Here is a 15,582-nt window from a genome sequence, read left to right as displayed (position 1 = left end):
ATTGAGAGGGTGCCGTGTTTTAAGACTACATTTCTCAACTCACAGAAAAACCGTGAGAAGGAGATATTTTAACCTTCCCTTTAGAGATGTGTTTGTTGAGGCCTTGTGGAGTTAAGTAGCTTGACAGTGATCACAGGCACTTTTCTCTCTTCTGCAGCCCACTGTCTTGAAAAACTGGAGGAGTATAAGTGACATTTTATTATTATGTGAAGATTTTGCTGATTTTCCTATTGTGACTGCCACTTCCAGAATAAGACCACTAGAGGGCAGCAGGATCCTTTGTGACCTTTCTATACTGCTCAGTCTAAGAGAGAGAAAGGAAGAGGGAGGGGGAAGGGGAGAGGGAGAGGGGGAGGTAGAGGAGGAGAGGGGGAGGAAGATGGAGGGAGAGAGAGAGAGAGAGAATCACTAACAATAACAAGTGGGGTAGGGAAAGGCCTGAGGTCTGGTCTATTTGTGGACATTTTTGAATTAAAATGAAAAAAAAAATTCTGACGTTTAAAGTCATTACAAATCATATTTTGCCTTGAGTGCTATCTTATTAAGGTTATCATGTAATAATTTAGCATTAGTTAGTTTAGAGTTTGGGGTGCATTCAGTTATGATTTGTTTGGCGATACCCAATTCTGCAAAATGTGATCTATTAGTGCTGTCTTGATGAGTAAAAGAGACATAAGTTTCAAAGTAGCACAGATCTGTGTTGGAATTTTACCTCCACTGAGCCAGCCCTAGCTTTTGTGAATTTGAACAAGTCACATTAGTTCTCAGTCTCATTTTCTTCGTATGTAAAAGCGGAGATGACACCACCAATCTTGCAGGGCTGTACTGACAATGAGATTGAGATACTCTCTAAAGTATCATGGGGTGGATCCATGGACTGTGCTGCGTCAGAAGCAGACTGATTAGTGAACAGACATGAACTCTTGAGTTTAATTCCAGGCGCTGCCACTTCCTTAATGTTTGACCTTGGGCAAGGCACTGAACCTCTCTGTTCTTCAGTTTCCTAATGTCGCTGACACTTAGCAGTTGCTCAACGCGTGCCTGCTCTCTTTACACTCTACTCAGGTATTTGAAGAACAGCAACTCATAGGGTGTCCAGCACAGTGAAAGTTAAATTTTGAAAATCTTTTATAAGCAGCTGTTTAAGAAGGTTTTACTAATTTTCTGGACTTATTTTCTAGAATAAATACTAGACTAGTTTTCTAAAGCTACTTTCAGAGCATGGGTTGAAGTAGTCACTAGGGCCTTGCCTAGGGAGACCATGTATCTTTTGCTACTAGCTTCAAGGTTTGGCAATGGACCCTAGTAGTTCCTGTTTGGCTCTTGTTGAACTTCAGATCTGTGTCAATTTAATGGGGATATTTTACTGCCAGAAGTCCTTGTTATCCACAGAAAGCCACTTGATAGTGACCCCATAATTTGGCAGTTAGAACAAGTTTGAGTTATCTACATTTAAACTTGTCAATTCTCCTTTACTCTCAACACTCTTATAGAAGTAAGCAAAGCTTCCTCCGTTATTTCATATTTTTATATTTTATTTAAATGAAATTTTACACTTACAGAAAAGTTGCAAGAATAGTAGGAGTTCCCATATGTCCTACCCAAATTCATCAATTGTTTATATTTTGCCCCAATTGTTCTATTATTTTCTCTCTCTTTTTTCTAAACCACTTGAGAGTAAGTTGCAAAAATCATGGCTCTTTACCTTTAAATACCTCAGCATTTATTTCATAAAAAACATTCTCTCTTAATATCACTTATTGTAATACTGTTATCTAATCCATGGTCCATATTCAAATTCATCAGCTGTTCCTATAATGGCCTTTTATTAACATATCTCTTTTCCAGGGTCACAATTTGCATGTAGTCATGAAGTCTCTTTAGTTTCTTTAAACTTCAGTTTCCTCAGTGTTTATTTTGCCTTTTGACCTTGACATGTTTGAAAAGTTATCAGTCAGTTATTTTGTGGAATGTCTTTTAGTTGGGGCTTGTTTATTATTTTCTGATGATTAAATTCAGATTATGCAGTTTTGTCAGGGAAATCACAGAAGAGATATTGTAACATTCTTAGGAGACATTTGTATCCATATGTAACAACAGCTGTGAGATCAATTTGTTTGTTATGGCATCCAGTTGCTTGTTTATACACTGATCATCATATCATGTTATTTAACCTTTCTCATTCTCATTATTTTTTTAAAGCATAGGGTTTTAGTGTTGGGAAAGAGCTTTGTTTTCCTCATCTCCCACCTGCTGTGAATCTTCTCAACAGTGTTGATGGAGTAATTTCTGCTGCATGTGTCCACACAACAATTGGCATTCAGTAAATGTTTGTTGAATGACTGAATGTTTCCAAGTTTCAGTAACTTGGCATCGCTACCACTTCAGAAAGTCCATTCATGATACCAAAACCAGGAAAGGATGCAACAAAAAAAGAAAACTACAGACCAATTTCTCTTATGAATATAGATGCAAAAATTCTCAATAAAATCCTAGCAAATGGTATCCAAGTGCTTATCAAAAAAATAATCCATCATGACCAAGTGGGCTTCATTCCAGAGATGCAGGGGTGGTTCAACATACGTAAATGTATAAATGTAATTCACCACATAAATAGAAGCAAAAATAAAGACCATATGATCCTCTCCATAGATGTAGAAAAAGTATTTGACAAAATTCAACACCCTTTTATGATAAGAACGCTTAACAACATAGGCATAGACAGGACCTACCTAAAAATGATACAAGCCATATATGACAAACCCACAGCCAAAATCATACTGAATGGGGAAAAATTAAAAGCATTCCCACTTTGAACTGGAACCAGACAAGGCTGCCCACTGTCCCCATTACTTTTCAACATAGTATTGGAAGTCTTTGAGAGAGCTATCAGGCAAGAGAGCAGAATCAAGGGAGTCCAAATAGGGAAAGAAGAGATCAAACTCTCACTCTTTGCTGATGATATGATGTTATACCTGGAAAACCCCAAAGATTCAACCAAGAGACTCCTGGAAATGATTAATGAATTTAGTAAAGTCTCAGGTTACAAAATCAATACACACAAATCAGAGGCATTCATATATGCCAATAACAGTCAATCAGAGAACCAAATTAAAGACTCAATACCCTTCAAAATAGCAACAAAGAAAATAAAATATCTAGGAATATATTCCATAGGAGAACTATGAAACACTGAGGAAGGAAATTGCAGAACATGTAAATAGGTGGAAAACCATACCATGCTCGTGGATTGGAAGAATCAACATAGTTAAAATGTCTATACTACCCAAAGTGATCTACAGATTCAATGCAATCCCTATTAAATTACCAACATCATTTTTCACAGATATAGAAAAAATAATTATACACTTTGTATGGAATCAGAGAAGACCCCATATAGCAAAAGCAATTTTAAGCAATAAAAACAAAATGGGAGGTATTAATTTGCCAGACTTCAAACTATGCTACAAGGCTGTGGTTCTTAAAACTGCCTGGTATTGGCACAAGTGCAGGGACACAGACCAGTGGAATAGAACAGAAAATCCAAATATAAAACCATCCTCATATAGCCATCTAATCTTTGACAAAGCAGACAAAAACATACTCTGGGGACAAGAATCCCTATTCAATAAATGGTGCTGGGAAAACTGGATAGCCACATGTAGGAGACTGAAACAGGACCCACAGATTTCACCTCTCATAAAAATCAAATCACGGTGGATAACAGACTTAAACCTTAGGTGGGAAATGATTAGAATTCTAGAAGAAAATGTAGGAAAGACTCTTACAGACATTGGCCTAGGCAAAGAATTTATGAAGAAGACCCCTAAGGCAATCACAGCAACAATAAAAATAAATGAATGGGACCTGATTAAATTAAAAAGCTTCTGCACAGCCAAAGAAACAGTCAAGAGAATAAACAGACAACCTACAGAATGGGAAATAATTTTCGCATGCTACACATCAGATAAAGGACTGATAACAAGAATCTATTTAGAATTCAGGAAAATCAGCAAGAAAAAATCAAACAACCCTATCAAAAAGTGGACAAACGACATGAATAGAAATTTTTCAAAAGAAGATATAAGAATGGCTAAAAAACATATGAAAAAATGCTTAACATCCCTAATCATCAGGGAAATGTAAATCAAAACCACAATGAGATATCACTTAACTCCAATGAGAATGACCTTTATCAAAAAGTCCCAAAACAACACATGTTGGCGTGGATGCGGAGAGACAAGAACACTCATACACTGCTGGTGGGACTGCAAACTAGTGCAACCCCTGTGGAAAGCAATATGGAGATACCTTAAACAGATTCAAGTAGACCTACCATTTGATCCAGCAATCCCATTACTGGGCATCTACCCAAAGGAACAAAAGTCATTCTATGACAAAGACACCTGTACCCGAATGTTTATAGCAGCACAATTCACAATTGCAAAGATGTGGAAACAACCCAAATGCCCATCAATTCACGAATGGATTAGTAAATTGTGGTATATGTATACCATGGAGTATTACTCAGCTATAAGAAATAACGATGATACATCTCTTTGGTTCTCCTGGAGAGAGTTGGAACCCATTATATTAAGTGAAGTATCCCAAGAATGGAAAAACAAGCATCATATGTACTCACCAGAACATTGGTTTCCCTGATCATCACCTAAATGCGCATTTGGGAATGATACAAATTGGATATCAGACTGAGACGGGCGGTGGGGGGAGGGGATGGGTGTATGCCTACATGATGAGTGAGTTGCGCACCATCTGGGGAATGGTCATGCTTGAAGGTGCTGACTCAGGGAGGTGGGGGGTGGGGGGAGCAGATGGAGGTATAACTGCATGGTGAGTGCCAGGCACACTGTCTGGGGAATGGACACGCTTGAAGCTCTGACTCAGGGGGATGAGCGGGACATGGGCAATATATATAACCTGAACTTTTGTACCCCCATAATAAGCTGAAATTTTAAAAAAAAAGTCCATTCACTCTGGGACAGCTAGGACAGAATTCCTAGGAGCCCATAACAGGTTTTGAGGCCCAGGCTGGCAGGCAAGGTATATGACCAAGGACTGGTGGCTGGGTCTGTCCAGAGTTCTGGAGACACAATGGGCAGCAGAAGATTCACCATCACTCTGGGACCATCTCAACATTGGGGTAGAGCAAGGTGATCGAAAAGACCAGGTAAGAGAGTAGCCATCTATTCATGCATTTTGAAAATAACATATTTGCTGAGCATAAGCTCTATGCGGGGCCCTGGTGAATCAGCAGATATGGTCCCAGCTCTCGACAAACTTAGAGCTATGCAGTTTTGAAGGTCAGCCCCTAGGTAACAGGGCCCTAACAGTTAGGAGGAGATTCCGGCAAAAGCTCCATTTCCCAAAGGGGATATACGAAAAGAGAATACTAGTTGAATTAGCTAGCTAGAGAATGGGGACTAGAGCTGAGACATAATCCCAAGACTATCAATTTTTAGTGGAGAACAGAAGCTCTGAAGTTTTCAAGACAGTAAGGACTGAGGGAACTGGAAGTGACTTACATTGCTAGGGAGGGGCTGGGGTCCCAGATAAGTCTCAGTCTAGGTTCCTGGATGGAGAGAGCAGCAACAGAGAGACCCCATATCCAAGGCCAGGGCCCCAGGCCTGGGTCCCTCCCAGCCTGAGGTCACGTGAGGCTGCACACGAGGCAGTCTGGACACAGGGTGGGACTGAGCATTTAAGAGGGGAAATGAGTGGGCTCATCCGTGGGAAACAGGATGACAGAAACGGGAGAGGAAGCAAAGGAAGAGCAGCAGCATCACAGGAGCATCTCTGCAGCCTCATTCTAGTGAGGTTTCTTCCATTTCTGTTTTTTGGATTTAAAAACTGTGTGTTTGTGCATGCACACGTGTGTGACAAAATAGTATGTTGGGGGCAAGTATTGCTTCACAATCTGGAGTTTTCTATTGTGCTGTGTTCCTGTATTTTCAGAATTTTCCCCCGCTTTGGCATTTTTGCTTGAATCCCTGGTTGTTTCCCAGGTACGATGAGTTTGCTGGATAGACTGAGATTTCCCACCAACAGCGATTCTCTGCCTTCCATGTATTGTAAATTCAGTTCTGCAATTGTGTCAGCTCCTACACTTAATTTGAAATTCAGATACCTCTCTTATGCTATAATGGTCTATATTCAATAGTCATTTCTTTGGACATTTCCATTTTGTTCATTAAGATACAAGGAACTGGAAGCCTCTTTACCAGGTTTGTACCCTGCGGAGTCAACCCTTTCCTTTTATTTCCAGGCGGCTGCGTGTCTCTACACTGGGCAGAGGGGTGCGATTCAGGGAGGGTGGATCTTACTTTCCTCCTGATGGATTACAGTGAGTAAATACTTTGTGTGGCTCAGAAGTCTGCCACTTGAAGCTTTCTTTTAAGCTACTACTCTACCAAAGATAATAGCTCTTACCCCATTCCCTACTTCCCTGGAATCACAAACCACTCCCTAGAAATAGAATTAAGTTCTAGCATCCTCAGTCCTGACTGTGCCTTGAACAATTTGTAGCTTCCGTCCACCACTAAAAATTGATCGCCTTTCTTCTCCACTCAGGTATTGCCTCTTGTGAAGTCTGATTTCACTGTTGCTGTTCCCGGGGAGGTGGGAAGAGTGAGCCAACTTTTCATTGGTGGAGTGGGGACAGAGAATAATTAAGGGTTCTAAATTTATGCTACAGCTGTTTCCCTCTTAGGCTCTATGAGTATCTGAAGGCAAATCCATTCCACTAATTTAAAGATTAATTTTCTTTCAAAAACTCTCATCTACTTGAGAAATTAATATTATACTCAGAAACATAATACTGGCCATATTCTTATAAAACACATAGCCCTAGTCTTATGCTAATAGAGGATTTGCTCTCCCTTTTTTCTGAGACTGTTATAAATCTTCTTACATTGATTAACAACGAATGGCACAAATATAAGTCACATTTCTCTAAATCACTACTTTTTTTCCCCACTGACCAGAGGGGAAGATGTTCGGTTAACTTTACCCAAAAAGTAATAACATGTCAAATAACACTTACTACATCAGCTTCATCTAATTTCAACTTATTCACCATTATTTAGAATAGTCACTGGTCTGTGGGAGCCAAATCTCCCCCACTGCTCGTCTCTAATATTCGAAGACGCTGTTCTGTTCTTTCAAGTGTTCCCTTTCCAGACTCAACATCTGACTCAACTGCTCCTCAGAGGGCCTGGCCCCTGAACTCTATCAGCCTGGCCATCTTCCTCTTCTCAATTCCAGTAAGGCAATGACCCTTTTAAAATGTGGCAACAGGACCCTACATGTGTGTCTAATTTGTGGGACTGAAGGCTTCCTTTGTTCTCAACAGTCTCCTTCCATTCATGCAACCTGAAGCAGCTTTTTTGGGCAATTATGTCATTCTTTTACTCACTGATTTTGCACCTATTAGAAATCATAGGTCATTTCCCTATGAATTTGTGTTAGTAAGTCAGATCTCACCAATTCTATGCACCTGTAAATTTGAAGTAGATTTATGAAGCCCAGTTTTAGAACCTTACATTTATGCATAGTAAGCATCTTTATTTTAACCTGTCAAATACTTCATGAATCCTGATATGAAGTATATTAGCAAAAACTCTTGGTTTTGTTTCATGCAAAAAACTGGAATGCTACTTTTTTATATCTTCATTCTAAACATCAAAATATTTAAAATAGCACAAGACTAAGTAGAGATTGCTGCGCATGACACTGGGAATTTCCTTTTAGGTTGAAAATGATGCATTTTAAAGTTCTCTTTAGTTATGTATCAACCAGTTGCTCAACCAAGTTTGAGCACGTGTAATTCTGCTAACACCTCAATGAGGGAATTCAACTTGTTAGTTGAATTCAGAAGATATTTTTGGTCTAGCATGCATAATATTTAAAAAAAATATTTGTATGTCCTCAAGTAGGTCATGCATTCTTCATTAACCCATAATTCATAACTCTTATTCTTAGATTAGTTTAGTAATGTATGTATGTTCCCTATCTGGACTCTGTAGGCATTTGAACTTGCCAGCTCTATCTGAATCATTCCACTTAGGATGTAGAAACCTTAAGAGCATGTCACATCTATCCTAAAAATGAGGAAAAAGCCATCTAATTTAGAAAATCATACATTTTCTTGAGTCCATGAATGAGCCAAGGCCACAAGATAACCAGGGGAACTGAATTTCAAAAGGTGACAGGCCCTCTGAGGAGAGATGGGGCCCATGAATTGCTTCATCTATTTTGAAGTAGAGGGGGAAGAGGCGGCTGCCATAAAAGTGGGTAAAAAGTAAAGAATTTTAACAAATTCTTCTTAAAGGTCAAGTGTAGACTTGTGAGACAGTTTAAAATCTTCTGGAGACCCAGACTCAAGGAGGATACTCCTTTGAGAAGGATATTCCTTCTCAAACCCTTTTCCATGAGCCTCCACTCAGTGTTCACAAGAAAGACTGGAGAAAGGACAGGAGACCTGAGAGATTCCCTCTCAGAGACGAAAGCAGGTCCAAACCCCACCCCGTTGTCCCTGACTTTGCTCTTGTGCCCTGGGGGAGAGGCAGGGACATCAGTCTGGTTCCGGAGCCTGCGATGTTACAAAGCAGAGGTCTGCCACCCCTGGGGAAGAGGCAGAAAACTCTCCACGAAAGACCCCTCTTAGGTACAAGGCAGAGTTTGGTAGAGGGGAAGAGAAGGGAGGACGAGTGCTGAGGAAACCCTATCCCAAAGCCCAGGCACAAAAGTCCCTCTTTGGTTTGAGGCCATACTAGGAGAACCAAGAACCCCTTTCTCTGCCCAAAACAAGCCTCACAGCAAGTACCAAGCAAGCAACACCTGACTATGGGTGTAGACAGAGGTGCAAGCTTGTGGAGAGACATCCTGCCCCCCACCCCCAACTCCTGTAGTGTCGGCATGCAGGGCCTGCTGAGAGCTGAGAGTAGAACAGAAATGCCAAGAAAAGCCCTCAGGTACCCCAGACCCTACAGCAGACACAAGGTAACAGCAGCCCACAGCTGGAGGAGTTTGAAGTTGTGGTGCACGGACGGCAACTAGAACAAACCAAAACCCAAACGCAGCTCAGCTACTGACTGGATTGACTCAATTCTCAACACTAATTGCCTGACAGAAGATGTATGTCTATTTCAGGCCATAGATACCACTTAATCTTTACTATTTTTCTACACATCCAGCATTCAGTCAAAAACTATGGCACACATAAGAACAAGAAAAATATTCCATTGTCAAGAGATAAAACAATCCACAGGACCGTACTCAGAGATGATCCAGACACGGGAGCTATTAGACAGTGTTGCTTTTGCTTATGCATTTTGGAGCTATTACTATGGATCCCATCAATGTAAAAATCACAGTTTCATCATTTTAATATACTTAACTTGTTCTGGAATTTGACATCATTTTATTGTTAAAATTTAGGTTCCATGAGGCCGAGTAGAGAGAAGAACCTTTTGTTTTAGATGAGCTGTTTGAACTTCCCAAATGAGCTCAAGAGATCCCTAAGTCCCTTGTGTATTCAGCAGCTAATTGTGTTGGGAGTTAACTGTAAGTACATAAGCTTTGGAGGAAATGAATAGTCTTTTAAGGGTTTGCTGTCTTGGTCCTGTTAGTTGAATGGACTTCTATTCAGCTTATTATTGTTGTGCTTAAAGTTTTTCTTTTCTCCCCTTGCAAATATAATTCTACTGACCCACCACCTATGGATAAGCTATGTATTTTGCATTTCTGGGGGCTGGTGAAAATGATTGCTGTGCTGTTTTCTGTCCTGAACAAGTGATACAGTGATGAACGATCTTGTCACCTCACCCCCTTTACTTCCATTTTTAGTCATATCTACCCATTTGTTTTTACTAATAAGTGAAGGCCTGTGAGTTATGATCCTGAGAAAATTACATTATGAGCCCCATTGAATATGCAGTTCAGATCAAAGAAAAACTTAAGCAGCAGTTTTACAGTGTAAACTCTACGAGAGTTTCTATAGATGAAACCATAGCTTGCATCTTCTGCTCTATCATCTATGTTTGTTAGAGTGCCTGTCACGAGACGAGGCCCTCAATATATTTTTGTTGAATACATTTTCTTCATGTGTGTGAATGCATCTATGCCTGCCAGATGATATGCTAATCATTTTCTATTGTATTCTTTTTTTTTTTTTTTTTTTGAGACAGAGTCTCACTTTGTTGCTCGGGCTAAAGTGAGTGCCATGGCATCAGCTTAGCTCACAGCAACCTCAAACTCCTGGGCTCAAGCAATCCTCCCGCCTCAGCCTCCCGAGCAGCTGGGACCACAGGCACGCGCCACCATGCCAGGCTAATCTTTTCTATATATATATTTTTAGTTGTCCAGATAATTTTTATTTCCATTTTTAGTAGAGACGGGGTCTCGTTCTTGAACTCCTGACCTTGAGCAATCCACCCGCCTCGGCCTCCCAGAGAGCTAGGATTACAGGTGTGAGCCACTGCGCCCAGCCTTCTAGTGTATTCTTAATCGATCCTCCCACTGACTTTTTGAGCAGGTATTATGGTCCCATTTTTATGAACACATTTATGAACACATTGAGACTCAGATAGTTAAGGTATCTTGCCCAACCGTTGCTCAGGTGACACAAAGCAAACAAAAGATTCAAACCGAATTTTCTGACTCCAGTCAATGATTATTTGCACTAAACTACACTACATTAGAAAGCTGGAGGTGATTCTCCAAAACAGCAATTCAGCTAACTTTTACTGAATACTTTTGATATGTCAGCTATTGTGCTGAATACTGTACACGTTTTATCTCACTTAATTCCCCCAATAACCCTTTTTGAAAATAGTGTAATCATTACTCCAAGTTACTGGTGAACTGAGGATTGCAGTAACTACAATAACTTTCAGCCCTCTTACCTAGTTTCTGTCATCTCTTGTTCTCCATATCCTTTGTTGGGGTGGGGCGAGTGGGGAGGTGTTTGGCCCTTTTGTCCTCACTCCCCTGACTTGCGTTGACAACTGCTTGTGCTCTGAATTTTATTTTCCTGAAGTGGTGCTACAGGTCTGTTTTTTTTTTTTATCTGGCAGACTTTTCTCTGATCCTTGTCCATATAAAACTGTAGGACCTAGAAGCTCCTTTCTGACTCAGTTTACTTCTTGGAATTTGGTGGGATTTATCAAATTCACAAACCCTCATGTGCAGAATTTACGATTCTCTGCTCCAGTCTAGATGGATTCTAGATGCAGTTTTAGCATCTCTTGGCCAGCCCTATAGTCTTGATGCTTAATTCTCAGTAGCATTATCTTTTTCATTATCTTTGGTCTCTACATGACCAAAGAACACAGTTGTTTAAGAGACAGGAAGATCTGGGCTTCCATCTTAATTCTGCTTTTTCTAGTCCAGTGACTTTGAGCATATTGCCTAACCTTTCTCAGTCTCAGCTTACACTTTGGAAAATGGAGCTAACATTATCCACCTCAAATGGCCATGACTAGGACTGAATGAACAAAGCTGGTAAAGTCTTTAGGGAAGTGTCTATTATGTAGTGAGTGCTCCATAAATGGCAATTATTACTGTTGTTTTTATTGCTATGATTATTATTGTTTAGAAGGAGTTTGGATATACCAAAATTGATATCTTTAGTGTTCTTAGCCCTACAGGCTAATTATTAAATCAGACCAGTCACAACCATCTATCTGCACAATAGTTTCCTAACAAATGTACTTCACTTTGCATATTTCCATGTTTTCAGCTCTATTCAATCAGTTGAGCGGTTGCTTAGCCTTTGGATAAGTAGGATACAGGGAAAAGAGATTTAAATATCAGGTGAGAGGCTGTTAGAGTTTTATTTTGCAATTATAAATCATATAATTCCTTTAGATTGCAACTGCTTAACATTTTTTATTGCTCATTTTCCATTTGTGTTTAAGCAATCATGGATGTTGTAAGGACTCTTCCTTTTTTATAGAAGAAAATATATGTAAGATACTTTGTACATTTTGCAAATAGATGCTTTGTGAATTCAATGTATGTTTAATATATTAACAATGTTAACTGAAAGACAACATGTTATTTTCCAAATGTAGAGAATAGAAAGAATGGTATTTTAGCTGAAATGTAGCATAGGTTTTCTGGACCTTGTAAGGGTTTCATTTCTTCATTAATAATTTTTTGCCTTAATTTTAAAAATATGACTTTAAATGTTGTTTCAGGCTGGAAGACCTTTGGGAAAAACTTTAATTGCTCTCAAGGAAAACATAATTTTCCAGCCAACTTAGTATAACCACACAGTTCTGCATTCATGTAAGTTGTGTACAAAAGCAGAAATGTACCGTAATATTGAGGAGGAAAGTTTTGGTCAAGCTGGTACCTCTGGATCTTGACTGTAGTTATATAAACATTGAAATTTTGTGACTATTGGCCAGGAAAACAGCTACTCACACTGAAAGTTCACCGTTAGCATTGTTTGCTTATTGGCCTAGCAGAACAGCTTGCTATAATTCTCTCAATAATCTGCATTGCGAGTTTCCAGAGCCAGCAGGGGCAGAAGAGGTGGGCAGCTAAGCATGTGATCCTCTCCACTTGCTCATGTGTGCCCAGCCTTCCCTGAGCTAATCAGGGGCAGGGCTTCCAGACCACAGCTAGGGATGAATCTTAAAAGTCAATTACCTGTGGAAAAGAGCATGCATTGACTTTCATGGATCAGGGTAGACACAACTCACAGCAGATTCTTTTGCAAGGGGAGATTTTTGACTGGGGCATAAGCTGAAGGGGCTGACACAGGGTTCCCTTTTACCTAGAAGAAAAGGGTGGTGGTGAAAGGTGGGGTAAAGGAAGGGAAATGAGTGACACTGAAGAAAAACAAACCAATTTTAGTATTTTACCTTGAATTAGTTCTTTGTATGATGAAGAGTCTCCAATTCTCAGATTTAGTTTAAAAGTACTGGATTTTTAGAAAGCACAGAGATACATAAATTAGCATATTTTCACATTTCTGTGTATAACATATAGGAAACTTCTATTTTAAAGATTGGTGATTGGCCGGGCGTGGTGGCTCATGCCTGTAATCCTAGCCCTCTGGGAGGCCGAGGCAGGTGGATCGCTCGAGGTCAGGAGTTCGAGACCAGCCTGAGCAAGAGTGAGATTCCGTCTCTACTAAAAATAGAAAGAAATTATCTGGCCAACTAAAAATACATATAGAAAAAATTAGCCGGGCATGGTGGCGCATGCCTGTAGTCCCAGCTACTCGGGAGGCTGAGGCAGGAGGATCGCTTAAGCCCAGGAGTCTGAGGTTGCTGTGAGCTAGGCTGATGCCACGGCACTCACTCTAGCCTGGGCCACAGAGCGAGACTCTGTCTCAAAAAAAAAAAAAAAAAAAAAAGATCGGTGATTGAAGTTAAGCAAACAAAAAAGGAAATGATTTATGATCTAACAAGTGGTTGATGCATATTTTTTATAAGCTCTATATCAAGAAGTATGTAATGATGTAGATAAAAATACCTAACCTAGCTCAAGAACTCTTTTTATACATGTTTTCCTCCCTCATATACTAAATATGCACTTACAGTTTAAAAATTCTCATTATCCAATTTAATCCTCATAATAACCTACAGAGTAGTTAGAAAAGACATTATTAGCCCTGTTTTCCAGGTAAGGAAACTGAGGTCAGTAGGCTAAGTGACTTTGTTAAGTAACACATAACTAGTATGAGTTAGAACTAGACATGAGACTCACATCTACTCTGTCTGGTGTCTTTAAGCCCAGTTTCATTTCTAGTACATCCCATGAAACATAGCGAAATAAAATGTGTAATACCTGCTTGTGTTAGTGTACACCTAAGCTTATGAGACAGAGGTATTTCATTCTTTCCTTTCTCGCCAAACTCTTAGTTATCTATATGTTTTGACCACATTTCTTTCACAACCCAGAGCTATGGTTACAATAAGATGTAAAGAATTAAATGAATCATCCAAAAAATAAATTCCAAGCCCTAAATATTACCTCAAATATATATCATCTGTGTATATTAAGGAAGAGCCAATATGTAGGCCTAAAGTGCTAGATATGTAGTACTCCTTACATAATTTTATTTCTGTGACTACTCACCCATTTACCAACACAGTTATAATCATTCCCTTATTTGCCTGCCCTCACATGCTCATTTTCTCTGTGCTGGAGTGCGTAACTTCCTTCAGCCTGTTTCTGTGTCTTAACATACTATATAACCCTCTGCCTCTTCTCAGTGGAAGGGGCTGAGTCAGAAGTGTTGGCTCTATGTATTTCTTCTCTTTAAGTATAGATAAGAATCACAGGATTTTAAGGTTTGAAGGTTCCTCTGGTCTGACAGTCCTTGCCAGAAATTCCTTTTTCTTTCTCCCTGTCAAGTGGTTCTGTCCCCATGTTTAAATGTGTCCCATGATGAGACACTTATTCCAGCAGATCTTTTCAAATTCAACTTCTGTTTTAGATTTTGTATTCATTGAACCAAAAATATTTAACCCTTTTTACCCTTTGGTTGCAGTTCTACCCTTAGCATAATATAAATCTTTTTCCTTTCCACGTTAGATCTTTGCAGGGTTGTACCTAGAGGTCATATGTGCCTTCTCCGCTCCAAATCAGAGTAACCATTTCTTCCACCATTGGTCATGGAGCTTAATTTTAAATCTCTTTCCTTTTTGTGTTTATTCTCCTCTGGATGTAGTGCCTCTGGTCTCTGGAGCCCATCTCAGGGCTATAAAATGGAGCCATGAAGTGAGCTGGATACAGATGACCATTCTGCTTTAAGAGACACAAGCACCTGAGCTTTCTAAGTGGATTACATGGGATTCTAAGCTTGAAGAGAGGGCAACCAAATGAAGGGGTCTAGCCTTTGAATGTTGGCCTCTTTGGTTCTAGTTACTGGAGCACAAGGAGAAGACATGAAAGGGGATACTGAAAATAAGGTGGAGGTGAAGGAGTAACTATCCCAACCCATCTTCCCAAGAGTGCACATCCAGTGAAACATCAGCCAATGACGGGTTGTGGAAACAAAGTAAAGAATGTCACCACCAAATGGGGGACATGCAGAAGCTTTCATTTTAGAGCATCAACCCATATCCAACTTATTTTGTAGTTCATTTTGCAGTTGAGGCCACAAATAAGGCATTTTGTCAATTATCCTGGAAAGCCCAGATTTATGTATAGCAGTGTTAGTGGAGCCAGGGAAGCTTCTTTGGTAGATAAACTAACTAGGCTGTGGGGTGGCCTCTCATGAAAGATCTTGGAAACCTAGAGTCTTATGAATATGGACACTGGAAAAACTTTGTAGAATATGTGGGGCCAATTCTACAGCACGAATATTTAAAAACTTAGTTTATCTTGTCAAGATCTTATTCAGCTTCTACAAGTAATATCTGTTTTCAACATGAAGGAAATAAATCATGTCATTGTTTAAAATTGTAAGGTATATGTGCACCAGGCAGGCACAGACATGAATTATGACTTTGAAGCTTTCTAACTGCAACATTTACAAACCCAGTTCAGCTTGTGGAAAACCATGGACATATTTTCCTTTGGCTTAGGGCCTTCTTTTCATCT

This window comes from Lemur catta, chromosome 6 (genome assembly GCF_020740605.2).
Source record: "Lemur catta isolate mLemCat1 chromosome 6, mLemCat1.pri, whole genome shotgun sequence".
In the NCBI taxonomy this organism is placed as follows: Eukaryota; Metazoa; Chordata; class Mammalia; order Primates; family Lemuridae; genus Lemur; species Lemur catta.
The sequence above is the reverse complement of the archived record's forward strand: the minus strand, read 5'-3'. Positions refer to the sequence as shown.